Source organism: Lissotriton vulgaris, chromosome 2_1, assembly GCF_964263255.1.
Source record: "Lissotriton vulgaris chromosome 2_1, aLisVul1.2, whole genome shotgun sequence".
NCBI lineage: Eukaryota > Metazoa > Chordata > Amphibia > Caudata > Salamandridae > Lissotriton > Lissotriton vulgaris.
In genome coordinates, this window is record NC_141687.1 from 409301694 (window position 1) to 409315661 (window position 13968).

The window sequence follows — 13968 nt, forward strand, 5'->3', positions numbered from 1 at the left end:
TACGGTGCATACCCCTGCGATCTTGGGGTATACACACCGTACCCCGTCATTTTGGGGTGTATGCACCGTAACCCATGTTCGCTGGGTGTACGGTGCCTACACCCTGCGATCGCGGGGTACGGTGAGTACACCCCAAGATCGCAGGGGTACGCACCGTACCCCTGCTATCATGGGGTGTACGCACCGTACTGTGTGTAAGTGATTATGTGCATTTCCGTAAGAATCGCCCTTACCTCACGTGGACCGTACGAATCGCTTCCTCATACCCCGTTCCGGATCGTACTCGTCGGGTCGTACGGCATGTGTACGAGTCATACGGTTCATTGTTTCAGCCTCGCAATACGTATGGATCGCGACGATTCAGATGGATTGATGGAATACGGATTGTACTACGCGACTCGGACTGACGGGTACGAATCGTACGGCGATGGCTCCGGATGAAAATCGTACGGACGATTTTTTTTCCAGGATCGGAATCGGCCCCTTAGTGTAATAGATTTGAAGAATGCATTCTCTTCAATACCTATTCACTCTGACAGCCATTATTTGTTTGGCTTCACTTTGAATAATAGATCAATCAGGTTCTGTAGAGCTCCTCAAGAGTATACAGAGAGTCCTAGCATTTATAAGCAGGCATTGAATAGGCAGCTTGATTTTTTTCCTGTACCCAAAGGGGTGGCTCCTATTCAGTATATTGATGACTTCTTGTTGGCTGCCGATACCCCTAAACAGTATAAAGAAGGAACACTGTCATTGTTATCATTTCTTGCCTCTCATCATCACAAAGTCTCTCGGAAAAAATTGCAATTTTGTAGACAGCAGGTTACCTATTCCTGTCTAAGGAGGGACGTGCACTCACACCAGATTGTATTCAGAAACCTTTAGATACTCCTGTGCCCCGTACTCAGAAGGAAGTCTGTGCATTGATTGGCCTTATTTCCTTCTGTAGGCAGTGGATCCCTAGCTTTTCGTACATTAAACCCTTGTTGGCCCTTTTGACTAAAGACACTCCGATGCCTCTCCCATGGACTACTGAATGCCAGAATGCCTTCCAACAGCTACGTCAAGCTCTTTGTTCTGCACCAGTATTCGGGACTCCAGACTATACTAAGACTTTTACACTCTATGTTTACGAGAGGGAAGGTTGTGCCGTCTCAGTTTTAATGCAGACACACGGTGATAATCAACCTCCTTGTGCATATTTTTCGGCTGTCCTTGATCAGTTGCCCGCATGCTGCCTGGTTGTTTCGGAGAGGTGGCGGCAGCGGCTGTGTCCATACGTCAGAGTGAGGGAATAGTCTTGCCACGTATATTGTTTATGTTAGTACCTCATTCAGTCGATGCCTTGTTAAATCAAACAAAGACACGGCATCTGACTTGAGCCCGTTTGACAGGATATGAACTGACACTTTTGGCTCCTCATATCACGTTGAAAAATGTTTGACTTTGAATCCTGCTACATTATTACCACTTCCAGCTACTCAGTCTCAGTCACAAGAGTTACATGACTGTATCGCTCTTACTGAAGAACACACAAAGGGTCGTGTTGACCTACAAGATACACCCCTTTCTAGTGTTGATGAAGAATTGTGGGTCGATGGGTCCTGCTTGAAGTTGCCTGATGACATAACATCTGCTGGAAATGCAATTACAACACTTCAGACAGTAGTTGAAACAGCATGCATCCCACAGAAGTCAGCTCAAGCAGCTGAGATGATAGCATTGACAAGAGCATGTGAGCTTAGTACAGATTTGCTTGTTAACATTTACACTGATAGCCAATACGCCTTCGGCGTGGCACAGAACTTTGGGCAACTTTGGAAAGAAAGAGACTTTCTCACTTCACATGGGACCCAAATAGTGCATGGGGAATTAGTACATAATCTCCTTACTGCCTTGACCTATCCTAAGAAAGTGGCAATTGTTAAATGTAGCACACACAACAAAGTGACCGATAAAATAGGAGCAGGAAATGCCTTTGCAGATTACACAGCTTGGGAGACTGCAATGCAGCGAGGTACCACATCTATGTATGTAGTTAAATCACAGGCAGAATATCGGCATGATGCCAGGCAAGAGATGCTGGACATGCAAGAATCTGCCTCTGTTGATGAATTAGACCAATGGTCCAAGGAGGGAGCATTGGATGATGAGGGCTGTTGGAGGAATAAAGAAATTACAAAATGGAAGTTACCTACAGCCTATTTACATCCTATGATTCACATTGCACATTTGCCGGCACATGTTGGAGCATCCTCAACAGCAAAGCAACTTATGCAAGTTTAGGATCATCCAGATATTGGCGGTACGGCTAGGAAAATAGTGTAGTCTTGTCTGATCTGTCTTCAGTATAATCCTGGAAAGGGAACACTAATTCCAAAAGGAGGGTTTGTAATACCCACCACACCTTTTGAGGTCCTGCAAATGGATTAAATAGAGTTTGAGCATTGTAACAACCTAAAGTATGTCTTGGTAGTGGTTTGTGCCTTTAATAAATGGGTGGAGGCACATGCTACGAAAGATAAAATAGCTCTTACTACAGCAAAAATGCTCCTGAATGAGTTTTTTCCCCGATTCGGCATTTGTTGAGTTTTGTGGAGTGACAACGGACCCCATTTTATTGGGCAAGTTGTTGAGTATCTCATGAAAGGGTTGGGAATTAAGCAGAAGTTTCATGCTGCTTTTCACCCACAATCAGCAGGACTAGTGGACTGTTACAACTCTACCCTGAAATTGAAATTGGCTAAAATACAGGTTTCCACATCTTTGAAATGGCCTGATGCACTGCCTCTAGCATTGCTATCTATTAGATCAATACCACATACACGATCTGGCCTCACACTGTATGAGGTGCTTTTTGGAAGGCCAATGAATATTTGGGGGATTCCTAAGCCACGCCCTATACATGATGTACCTTATGTATTGATGAATGACTATTTGTCTTTTCCAGACAGGTCGCAAGGGAGGGCCATTGCTTGCACCCTGGTGACTCAGTGGTGATTAACTCCTTTCAGAGGACCAGCTCCCTAGCACTGATATGGCGAGGCCCTGAGCAAAGTGCTGCTGGATACCAGGACTGCAGTTTGAGTGACAAACTGTAAAAAATGGGTCCACCTGACACACTGCAGAAAAGTGTTGCAAGACCTAGTGAGCCCAGCTGCACTGGCAGATCACCGCGATATCCTGGTCACAAAGAAAGGACAAGCTGTGTCACCTGAAGAATCTGAGGAAGTCTTCCTGGACCACACAATTCCTGGTACATCTCGATATCAGCAGCGACCCAGGAAGAAAGACACTTCGCTGCTGAAAAAGACTGTTTGAGCCACTGTCCTGGGTGGTTTAAGACTAACTTCAAAGGGGGGTAGGATTTTAGTGACTATTCGTCTCAATTTTAGTGAAGAAATCAACGTCTGCCCAGGACCTTAGGACACGATCTGTTTTGTTGTTTGTTGATGAAATGAATATGCCTAAGGAAAATAAACCGACTGTTGCAAGAGTTTGTAGCAAAAGAACAATGATTGTTACTGGACTCACCTTGACTGTTGCTATTGTTGCTATAATAACATGGGTTGTAGAGGAAGTAGCTCCTGCCCGAAACATACTGACTGCTACTACTCCTTTCCCCACTCAACACCATTACTTTACTCTTCCTTATCATGAACAGAAGCTCAGAATTTCCTACCTCAATAACGCTTTCATTCAGATGTTGCATCATACACACAATGCTATGAACATTACCAACTGCTGGGTATGTGAAATGGTTCCAGCTCATCAGAAAAAGGGAGGAACACCTTTTATTCTGTTGCCGTTTTCACATAATGGCTCCTGCAGAGCCTGATTCACACTGTTTTGGGCTTCTGAAGTTGCTAATATCACTTATGCTGATGTAGGAACACTTAACGTTCAGTTGAATAAAGTTTGTTACCCTGATGAGGAAGGAGATCCACAAGCTAAAGGAACTGTATGGGAAATGGAGGAGTAGCGTCAAGGAAATTCCTCTGCTCACTATGTTTTCCCTAACACTCGAACAACCAAGAGGAATGGGCATCCTATTATCGCTGTCACTAGAGCTCGAGCGGATCTCTGAGTGAGCAGTATTGGCAATATTCCTGTGGGAAAAAGTGACTGTACTACAGTGTTGAATATTACTGGAATGAACAATAGCAGTTTTTTATCCTCACTCAACACCTATTTCATTTGCGGAATTAAAGGTTATTACCACCTACCTATTGGGTGGACTGGAAGTTGCAAGGTGTCCTTTTTGCTTTCACCAGTGTTTTTGGCACCTGCATCCTACCATAAAGACTATAAATTGAATAATGACATTTCTAAAAGAAGAATCAAAAGAACAATAAATAATGATGAGGTGGATCAAACTGATACTGCACTACAGCAGGATATTGACTTTAGTTTGGGACTATTCTTCTTTAGTTGGTGCGGCCTTAAACAGTAGAAAGATCAGACGCTTAACACGTGTTGTAGAGGCTGTAATCAATCGGACAGCAATGGCGCTTGGAAATATCACAGAAGAACTACAAATTGTGAGAATTGTGGCACTCCAAAATAGAATGGTCCTTGACGTCATCTTGGCTGACCGTGGTGGAGCACGTTGATCATTGGGAGCAACTGCTTATACATTCCTGACCACTCCCCTTCTGCTTTTGATGCAATTTCCAAGATGCATAGAATAGCCACTGTCAATCAGTCAGTCAAAGTACTTTTATTCGATTTTGATAAAAATCATAAAAAGACATTTCATACAAAAATTCATGGATACATTTACAAATACATCAAGTACATCATGTTAAAAAGAGATTAAAATACATGACCAAGGCTTTACAATGCAACCTTATAAAAAACAGTTTACATATTTAAAAAGCTAAAAAATATCCGCAACGGCAGGTGCAGTGCAAATAAGCAATTTGGTCTACAGTGAAAGGGAGTCATTACATGCTCACGGTAGGTACATGTTTAGCTTTAATGCGCGCTGGTCCGGCCAGAAAACTTCCCATACAAAAGATTATACGAATAGTACTCGTCGATTATAAGTATAGGAGTGCCATTTTAACTTGTCTGAAGCCCGCCTCCCTTAAAATTGGGAGCAGATATTTCTTTCGGGGCACTGAGAACAGTGTGCAAAACAGAACAAAGTGCATGGTATCCTGTAATGAATGGTTGTCGCAAGAGCACAGGGGAGCTGACTCTGGCTTGGCCCAAGATGGATAATTTCCCAGTAGGTAAGGGATCAGATTTATTCTAAATTTAGTCAGGAGGAACCTATGGAATGGTCTTGTGACTATTGTAAGATAAAGTTCCATAGAGGGGGTACATTTTGTTAGATAATGAGTCCTTACCGAGGGCTTCTGCAGTTCTATTTCCTCTCGGTTAGATCTTGCCAAGGACAAAAATTGCCTTTTGATCGAAACTACGTCCTTGTTTGTTATTCTTTTAGGTGATTCAAAAAGTTCCAGTCTTCCTAACCGATGAAATGACCTCCTCAGGTAGTCCAGTCAAGGAAACTTTTTGTGGTGTTCCAGTGACATGACATCCTCCATAATAGAGTGGTTCAAGGTGACCTCTTTGTTAAGTCACGTCTTTAGCCAGTAAATCAATGGGGCCAGGTTTATCCTATCAGTTATATAATCCAAGCCCACCTCCGAATGAATTGAATAGGTTGGGGTAGATGGGGGGACTGATAGTAATGAGCGTAAAAACCTGTTCTCTACTCTCTGGCTAGAATCAAGCTGTGCATAACCCCAGATTGGCGCGCCATACATGGCTATTGACAAGCATTTCGAGGTGTAAACCTTCAGTAGGGCTTCCATTGGCCTAGCGCCCAGTCTTTTGGAAAAGGCCATGAGGGCAGCCGATGACCTGGACACCGATAGGCTTTTTGCTCTAACCTGTGGGCCCCACATCCCCCTCTCGTCAAAAAGCACCCCTAAATAGGGAAAAACTGCCATTCTGGAGACCTCCAGACCCTTACATCTTTAATCGTACTTTTGCGCCTGTGTACTCCTACTACCATTGTGTGCGATTTGCCCACGTTAACCTTCATGTCCAGATCGTCCATGAAGGTACCGAATACATCAAGCAGGCTCTGCAGAGCGTTACCAGTATGAGCAATAAGGACCGCATCGTCCGCGTATAGGAGTGCTGGAATCTTAGATACTCCTACACGCGGAACGTCACCCCCAGTCTTCTCTAGGCACTTCCCCAATCCATTGATGTATATGGTAAACAGGAGGGGAGCTAGTATGCATCCCTGCCTTACCCCATGCCTAGAGTCGAATTTGGCACTGCATCTTCCCTCCCTGGTGACCCTGACCTTAGCGGACAGATCCTGATATAGTGAGACCATGAATCTAACCAGGGCCTCGTCTTTCCCAATCTTCAATAACATGGCACAGAGCTTTGTTCTGTTCACCAAGTCGAAAGCCGAGGAGAGGTCCATAAATGCTAGAAATAAGGACCCCTCCTTGGCGACCGTGTACTTGGCGATCAGAAGATGTAAATTGGAACACTGTTCTACTGTGCCCCTTTTTTCCCTGAAGCCATATTGTATTTCAACTAGCCCAGCATGTTTCTCTATACTCTCCCTCAGCTTGGTTAACAGGACTCTGCCTAAGATTTTGACGGCGGAGTCCAGGAGAGATATGGGCCTATAACAAGCTGGGTTGTCCCGATTACCTTTCTTAAATATCGGGACGATGATGGATGTTGCCCAGGAAGATGGATAAAAGCTACTAGTGGCCGCGTTAAATACGTTGGTCAGAACGCCTGCCCAGGTGCCAGGAGAAGATTTATACAAATCGCCCGGTACTCCGTCTGGTGCTTTGTTCTTTGACGTTTCGTGGATGGCTTTTTCCACTTCACCTATGTTAAAGCTCAGGGCGTAAGACTCCGGGGCGGTTAATGGATTGGGGGTACTGTCCATGCTCTCGCCACCCTATACCGCGCTAAAATGACTGATCCATTTTTCATCTGGAATGACACAATCCATGATTGAATTGGGTGTGTCCATGAAAAAGGGCTGGTTAATTACATTCCAGAATTCTTTGCTGTCCCTTAGAATGTCAACATTCAAAAGGTTATCCCAGGCCATTGACTTGATCATTTCTTTCCTTGATTTGATGGCCGACTTGTACTGTTTCCTAAGGTGTGCTATGTTCCTCGTGTCCCTTATAGGTTGCTTTAGGGCAAGCATCAGCAGTCTATGGGCATTGGAGCAGTTTGCATCGAACCAGCGATGGGGTTTGCTGGTTCCCCGTCTCGTGCTGACCGTCAGATCTGTCACAATTTGGTTGCAAATTGCTTCAAAGGCCCCTTTAATTTCAATGGCCTGAGATGAGGTATTTTGGCAGACCTCTAGATAGCAGTTAATTTTTGGTAGGAGCTCAGCGTGAAAAGTATTTGGCACTACATTGGCCCACTTGAGCCTTCTCCCCTGGTCGGTTGGGCGTACTGAGATATGTGCCTCTTGTGGATGGGGCATAGGGCCCATATGCAGCCCCCAGGCTACCTCCACTACTACCGGGTTGTGGTCACTATGTACAGACTTAAAAAAGAGAGAGACGACCCCACAAGTTCCAGGGAACAGGGTACGAGAGACTGAAAGTCAAAGAGAATCCCTGGAATAGAGAATTCAATCACTCACTCTGGACATTCTCCTCCTCATTCATATTCACTGGTCAGAAACTAAAAAACAACGTTTACAGACTTATTTATAAAAATAAAATTACATTTATTATAAAACACAATTCATTACATAATCAATTGAGAAACTCATTGTAGAAACAGTAAAATAAAAGAACAATAAAACCATTCAATATTGACAGAATGTGGGCTTATGTTTATCTCAACAAAGCACTGATGCAATATACCCTATATCATTTAAAATTTCAAATCAAACATAAAACATATAGACTTAGGATTCCACCCCAACACCAAAGCACATATACTATTATTGCTGATTTCTACGATTCAAGAGCCCTTGTTGTATATTTTATCACATCTCTCCTCCACTCTTTGGCCTAAAGTCAGAGATTTTTCTGGGCTTGAATTCTAGAACATGAAAAAAGCGTCGACGCGTTTCGGTGTCTCTGCCTTTCGATAATGGCACACCTTCCTCAGGACGGTTTGGAGTAGTTGGAGTTAATCTCATGTGTCCTTTCCTGCATGTTTAAAAAGGAATATTTCAGTATGTTGGAGGAAGACATTTTCTATTGTTTCAGTTTGCAGCCTGTCAGTTACATCTTCTCCCCCCATTCATATTTATCAACCCTCTGGTGTTCTTGTTCAAATCAATTTGTTACAGGCTCTTATTTCTCTATACATACTGTTTCTAATATTCGTATTCCAATGCTGTTAGCCCTCAGTTATCTTTAATTTCCCTCCGTTATTTGCTTAGTTGGTGACTAAGCAAATAGCCTAACCTTCCACAATGAGGTTTTCTTATGTGGACGCTGGCGAGGAGACCTATAGTTATAATAGTATGCCTTCTTTTTAGACCGCAGACAACACACCGGTCAAGGTCAAATATCCGTGGAACCCATAAGGTCTCCTCGCCAGCGTCCACATAAGAAAACCTCATTGTGGAAGGTTAGTTCAGTTTGACAGAATGAATGACATGTATGCTTGGCGAGAATGGAACGCAGACTGGTCACCAACTAAGCAAATAACGGAGGGAAATTAAAGATAACTGAGGGCTAACAGCATTGGAATACGAATATTAGAAACAGTATGTATAGAGAAATAAGAGCCTGTAACAAATTGATTTGAACAAGAACACCAGAGGGTTGATAAATATGAATGGGGGGAGAAGATGTAACTGACAGGCTGCAAACTGAAACAATAGAAAATGTCTTCCTCCAACATACTGAAATATTCCTTTTTAAACATGCAGGAAAGGACACATGAGATTAACTCCAACTACTCCAAACCGTCCTGAGGAAGGTGTGCCATTATCGAAAGGCAGAGACACCGAAACGCGTCGACGCTTTTTTCATGTTCTAGAATTCAAGCCCAGAAAAATCTCTGACTTTAGGCCAAAGAGTGGAGGAGAGATGTGATAAAATATACAACAAGGGCTCTTGAATCGTAGAAATCAGCAATAATAGTATATGTGCTTTGGTGTTGGGGTGGAATCCTAAGTCTATATGTTTTATGTTTGATTTGAAATTTTAAATGATATAGGGTATATTGCATCAGTGCTTTGTTGAGATAAACATAAGCCCACATTCTGTCAATATTGAATGGTTTTATTGTTCTTTTATTTTACTGTTTCTACAATGAGTTTCTCAATTGATTATGTAATGAATTGTGTTTTATAATAAATGTAATTTTATTTTTATAAATAAGTCTGTAAACGTTGTTTTTTAGTTTCTGACCAGTGAATATGAATGAGGAGGAGAATGTCCAGAGTGAGTGATTGAATTCTCCATTCCAGGGATTCTCTTTGACTTTCACTATGTACAGACACCAGCATGTTATATGACATTACCCTATTCAGGATCCCCAGGGTCATAAATATGTAGTCAATGGTGGACCCAGGGATAGTGCCTTTGTAGGTATGGGATCTAATGGTGCCTTCAGGTGGGTTAGGTTCATACAGGTTGTGATAAGCCACTAAGTCTTCTAGCTCTGCCCCCTCAGTAGAATGCTCAAAATGTGGTCCTACTGGCCCTGCGGGGTCTGCCCTGTTCGTTGAACCGCATGGGCCGTTGCATGGATGAATATTAAAATCTCCTAAAAGAATAATTTCGTAAGTAAGACATGTATTTTGGCTGACAGAAACTAAAAAAGCATCTAGGCTGGCGATACTATTATTACCAGTATCCTTATGCATTGAATTATAACAATTTATATAAAAGGTGCTCATGGAGGGGGGAACTACCCTTTCGACTATTAGCAGGTTTGGGCAGGGATTGTTAACCAGTTTCAACGAACCTTTAAGTTTCAGGGAAAAAAGGGTTATGAGCCCACCCCTGGCTCTACCTGAACTACTTGGGGATGCGGCCTTAACGAAACTAGTAAAGCTGTCCAGGCAAAAACTATCTGCTGTGTCCCAAGTCTCCTGCATGGCAATAACTTCGTATGCGTGAACTACTCCCACCCAGTCCTCATTAATTACCTTGCTTTTGATACCTGCCACATTCCAGCTAGCAAGTTTACACACCATGTTCTTCCCCCACTCACCAGGACCTGTTTGGGGGGGTCGCCCTTGAGCTAATGGTCAATCGACCTCCTCCAAACCCTCCATACTCTCTGGGCCCTCCATACCTGACAATGGGGCAAAACGGTTATTGGTAGGTATCCCGCTAACTGATGGTGCATCACACGCCCCTTGAACTGGTAGTGGCAGTGATATAGGTTCTAAACTTTGGACAAGGTGTTGAGGGGAACCCATGGTAGCGGCTGCCACAGAACCTACACTTGGGCGTGAGTTCATGTTTGAGCTCATGGTGTCGTGACGGTATCCAACGTAGGTTCTCCTCAAGGGGGGATAAAAGAACCCCAGTGGTACGGGTCTCATATGGTCGACAAGAGTTATAACAGAATCGTCCCAAAAAGGTTTATCTGCCAGATTGGGCCTGTTGAAATTTATGACCACACAGTCCCCCTTAGTGATTTTAGGTCTTTTACCAACCCACCCCACTCTCCTTGCAAAAATAATCGAGTCTGCGGGGTTCTCCCCACTGGAGGAATCAGAACACCAAGTTCTAGCCACTGAAATCCATCAGGATTCAGGAACATGGACTTTGACTGGATGGCTATGGAAAATGTTACTGTATGGGGCTGGAAATTATTTTCAGCCCTATGTATAATTCTTGCTATTCTTTTCACTTGTTGCCTATGTATTCAGTGCGGCCAATGCTTTGTTCCCATTATGTTTCTACTTGTTCCTCGTGTATACTGACTAAACAGGATGTTAAGAATGTAAATGCCCGACTAGCAAGTGATCAAGAAATTAATGAAATGATGCAGATCAATGTCCATGATATTCTTCGTCTTCCTTCGAAAGCAGAAGAAAATGTCTTCAGCATATGCTAAAAGGGTCGTCTGTGGAAATCTGAAATAATTTCCGTTGGCATAAGCTGAAGCCACTTTGGTTGTGGAATCCATTTTGTTAGCTATGTAATTCTTCTGTCTTCACTGTTGCTTGCTCTTCTATTCTGTTTGTGTCATCAGCTTTAGTTAACTCCTTCTGTACTGAGCCAAAGCAATGTAAGTGCTGACAAAAGGCCTGTATCTGCTAAAATGCACCTGGTTAAAGATGTAACTGTGAACTATTTTCTGCTGTTCTAAACAGTTCTGTTCCCACTCCCACTTTGATTACTAAGTGATCACTCATCTGCCCATGTTTGTAGGTAACTATTTCTGTGTAGGCCTGTACCTTCTATTTGTATCTACATGCTTAATCTGCAACAAAGTGTGTATAAAAGCCCCATAATCTCTATGTACTACCCCCTGCAACACTTGAGGGTGTTGTATGGATGTGGTTCCACTCATGAGTGTTTAATACACTTGTTATTTGAATTCCAGCTTCAGTGCCAATCTCTATTATGTTGGTCTACGGACCTATGGACAGAGAAGGGTGTCCCCTGCACCAGTGTGCTAATTAAAAGGCACATTTCCACATTGGGTTCCCTTCATTACCGCACAAGGAGAAAGCAACTCCTCCCAGCCACCACGGTACCACCCTTTACTGAACAGTATAGGTGAAGGGTCTTATGTGGCTTTTTACAATGGTCCCAATAAGGAGGATCAAACCACAAAGAATAAGCAACTAATTTTCAATCTTGTTCTAGATTGAAGATGAGGTTTTGTACTGAAGTGATCAGCGATACACACTTCTGCTGCAAACTAGTCAGCAAAAGAGTAAGAGTCCATCACACAAGGAGCAAGCAGAAGTAGAGTATGGTATATTGAGGCTATATGCATAGGACCCTTGTGGTTCTGAGCTTTTCATCAGCAAGAAGCTGTAAAGAAAGAACTGGAAGCTCTTTTAAATTATGACATAATTGAACGCTCTACAGGTCCCACGACATACATTTCGTCCAGAGTAGTAGTGCCAAGAAAGGACAGTAGCGTGTAGGTGCGCATCTGTGTTGATATGTGCCAAGCAAGCAAAGCCATTGGGAGGGAAAGTCAACTTGGTCCTCACATAGTGGATATGATCATGCAATTGAACTGAGCTAAGATATTTTCCTGTCTTGTCCTGAATAAAGGAGGCCATCAACTTGTACTGAAGGAGAACTGCAGGTACATTGCTACCTTTTCAACTCATGCTGGTTTATTCAGATATATGAGACTGAGGGACATATTTACAAGCCCCTATCACCACCACAACGTCACTTTTAAAGATGCTGTGGTGGGGATTCGGACTCCCCCTTATTTACAAGGTAATGTTAAGCCACTTAACATGGCTTAACGCCACCTTGTAAATAAGGCACCCTTTCTCGCTATACTTAGTGTGAAAGGGGGGAGCAATGGGTGTTGCTGTGGGCGTTCTACTGTAAGACCCATTGATTTTGACGCTACCCCATATTTACATGTGTGGCATAAATATGTGACTACGCCAAAATTAGGACCATGGAAAACCTGGTCCTATCCTGGCGAAACCAGGAGAAATGTTGAATTTCTCTAAATTTTTGCTGTTTCAATGTGTGCTGCCTTGTGCAGCACACACAAAAACTGCAAAACGCCTTTGTTTGTTTATGTGCAGGAAGGTGTCCTTTACTGCACATAAGCAATCATCACAAAAATGACGTTTTGTAACTTCTTTGTGTGCTGCATTAAGCAGTACACATAGAAATTTCAACTCACCATTTCAGATTGCTTACGTGCAAGAAGGGACACCTTCCTGCACATAATCAATCACTCACATCAACGCAGGCACCCTTGCACTAGAGTACAAGGGTGCCTGCATTGACGCTAGGCAGCTAAATTTAGCACCAGCCCAGGGGCAAACACAGGGCTGCACCATATTCTTGTAAATATGATGTAGCCCTGCGTTTCTAAAGTGATGGAGTGTGTTGTTAGCCTTCTTGCCTTAATGACACGCTTCACCACTTTCCTTGTAAAAATGCCCCTGAGTTTTGGAGTATCTTCAGCTGCTGACACATCTCAAGAATGTTACTCGCTGAGTAATTCAACCTGTTACCCATGCTTTTAATTACAGTGATGAGGTACTGGTTTTCAGGAAAACACAAGAACAGACCAAATTCTCATCCAAGTGTGCCAGTTACTTACTGATGCATGTCTCACTCTAAATGCTGCAAAGTGTGAGTTTCACAAAACCAAACTCATTTTTTTTGGGCACATATTCTCTGATGGGGGGATGACTCCAGGCCCGGACAAGGTGATAGCACTGTCATCCACTTGCCCCGCCCCCAAGATGTTACCATGCTGCAATCCTTTCTAGGCATGGCCAGTTATTGCTCAAGATACATTCCCAACTTTGCTACTGTGAGTGCCCCATTAAGAGACTTGAAAAAGTGGAATGTACCATTCCAATGGTCTCCGGAATGTGACACGATTTTCAGAGACATTAAGCATGCAATTAAGAACGCAACTAAAATGGCTTACTTTGACCCCGAGTTACATGCAAAAATAATAGTTGATGTGAGCCCGGTAGGGTTAGGGGCAATCCTTGCTCAACACAATGGACATCCACATGCTCAGAGACACATTGTGGCCTATGCCAGTTAGAGTTTGTCTGAGATAGAATGTACCTACTCTCAACCAGAGAAGGACAGTCTGGCTGTGGTCCTGCAAACATTTCCATACATTCCTCTAAGGAAGACTGTTTACTGTTGCCTCAGAGCACTAGGTGTTTCTCACAATTTTCGTAAACCCAAAGGTCAAGATGCTCGCTCGCATTGTCGCATTGAGAGGTGTGGGTTAAGACTCCAAGAAGATTGTACATAAACTGGGGAAAGATGAAAACTCAGCAGATTACTTTTC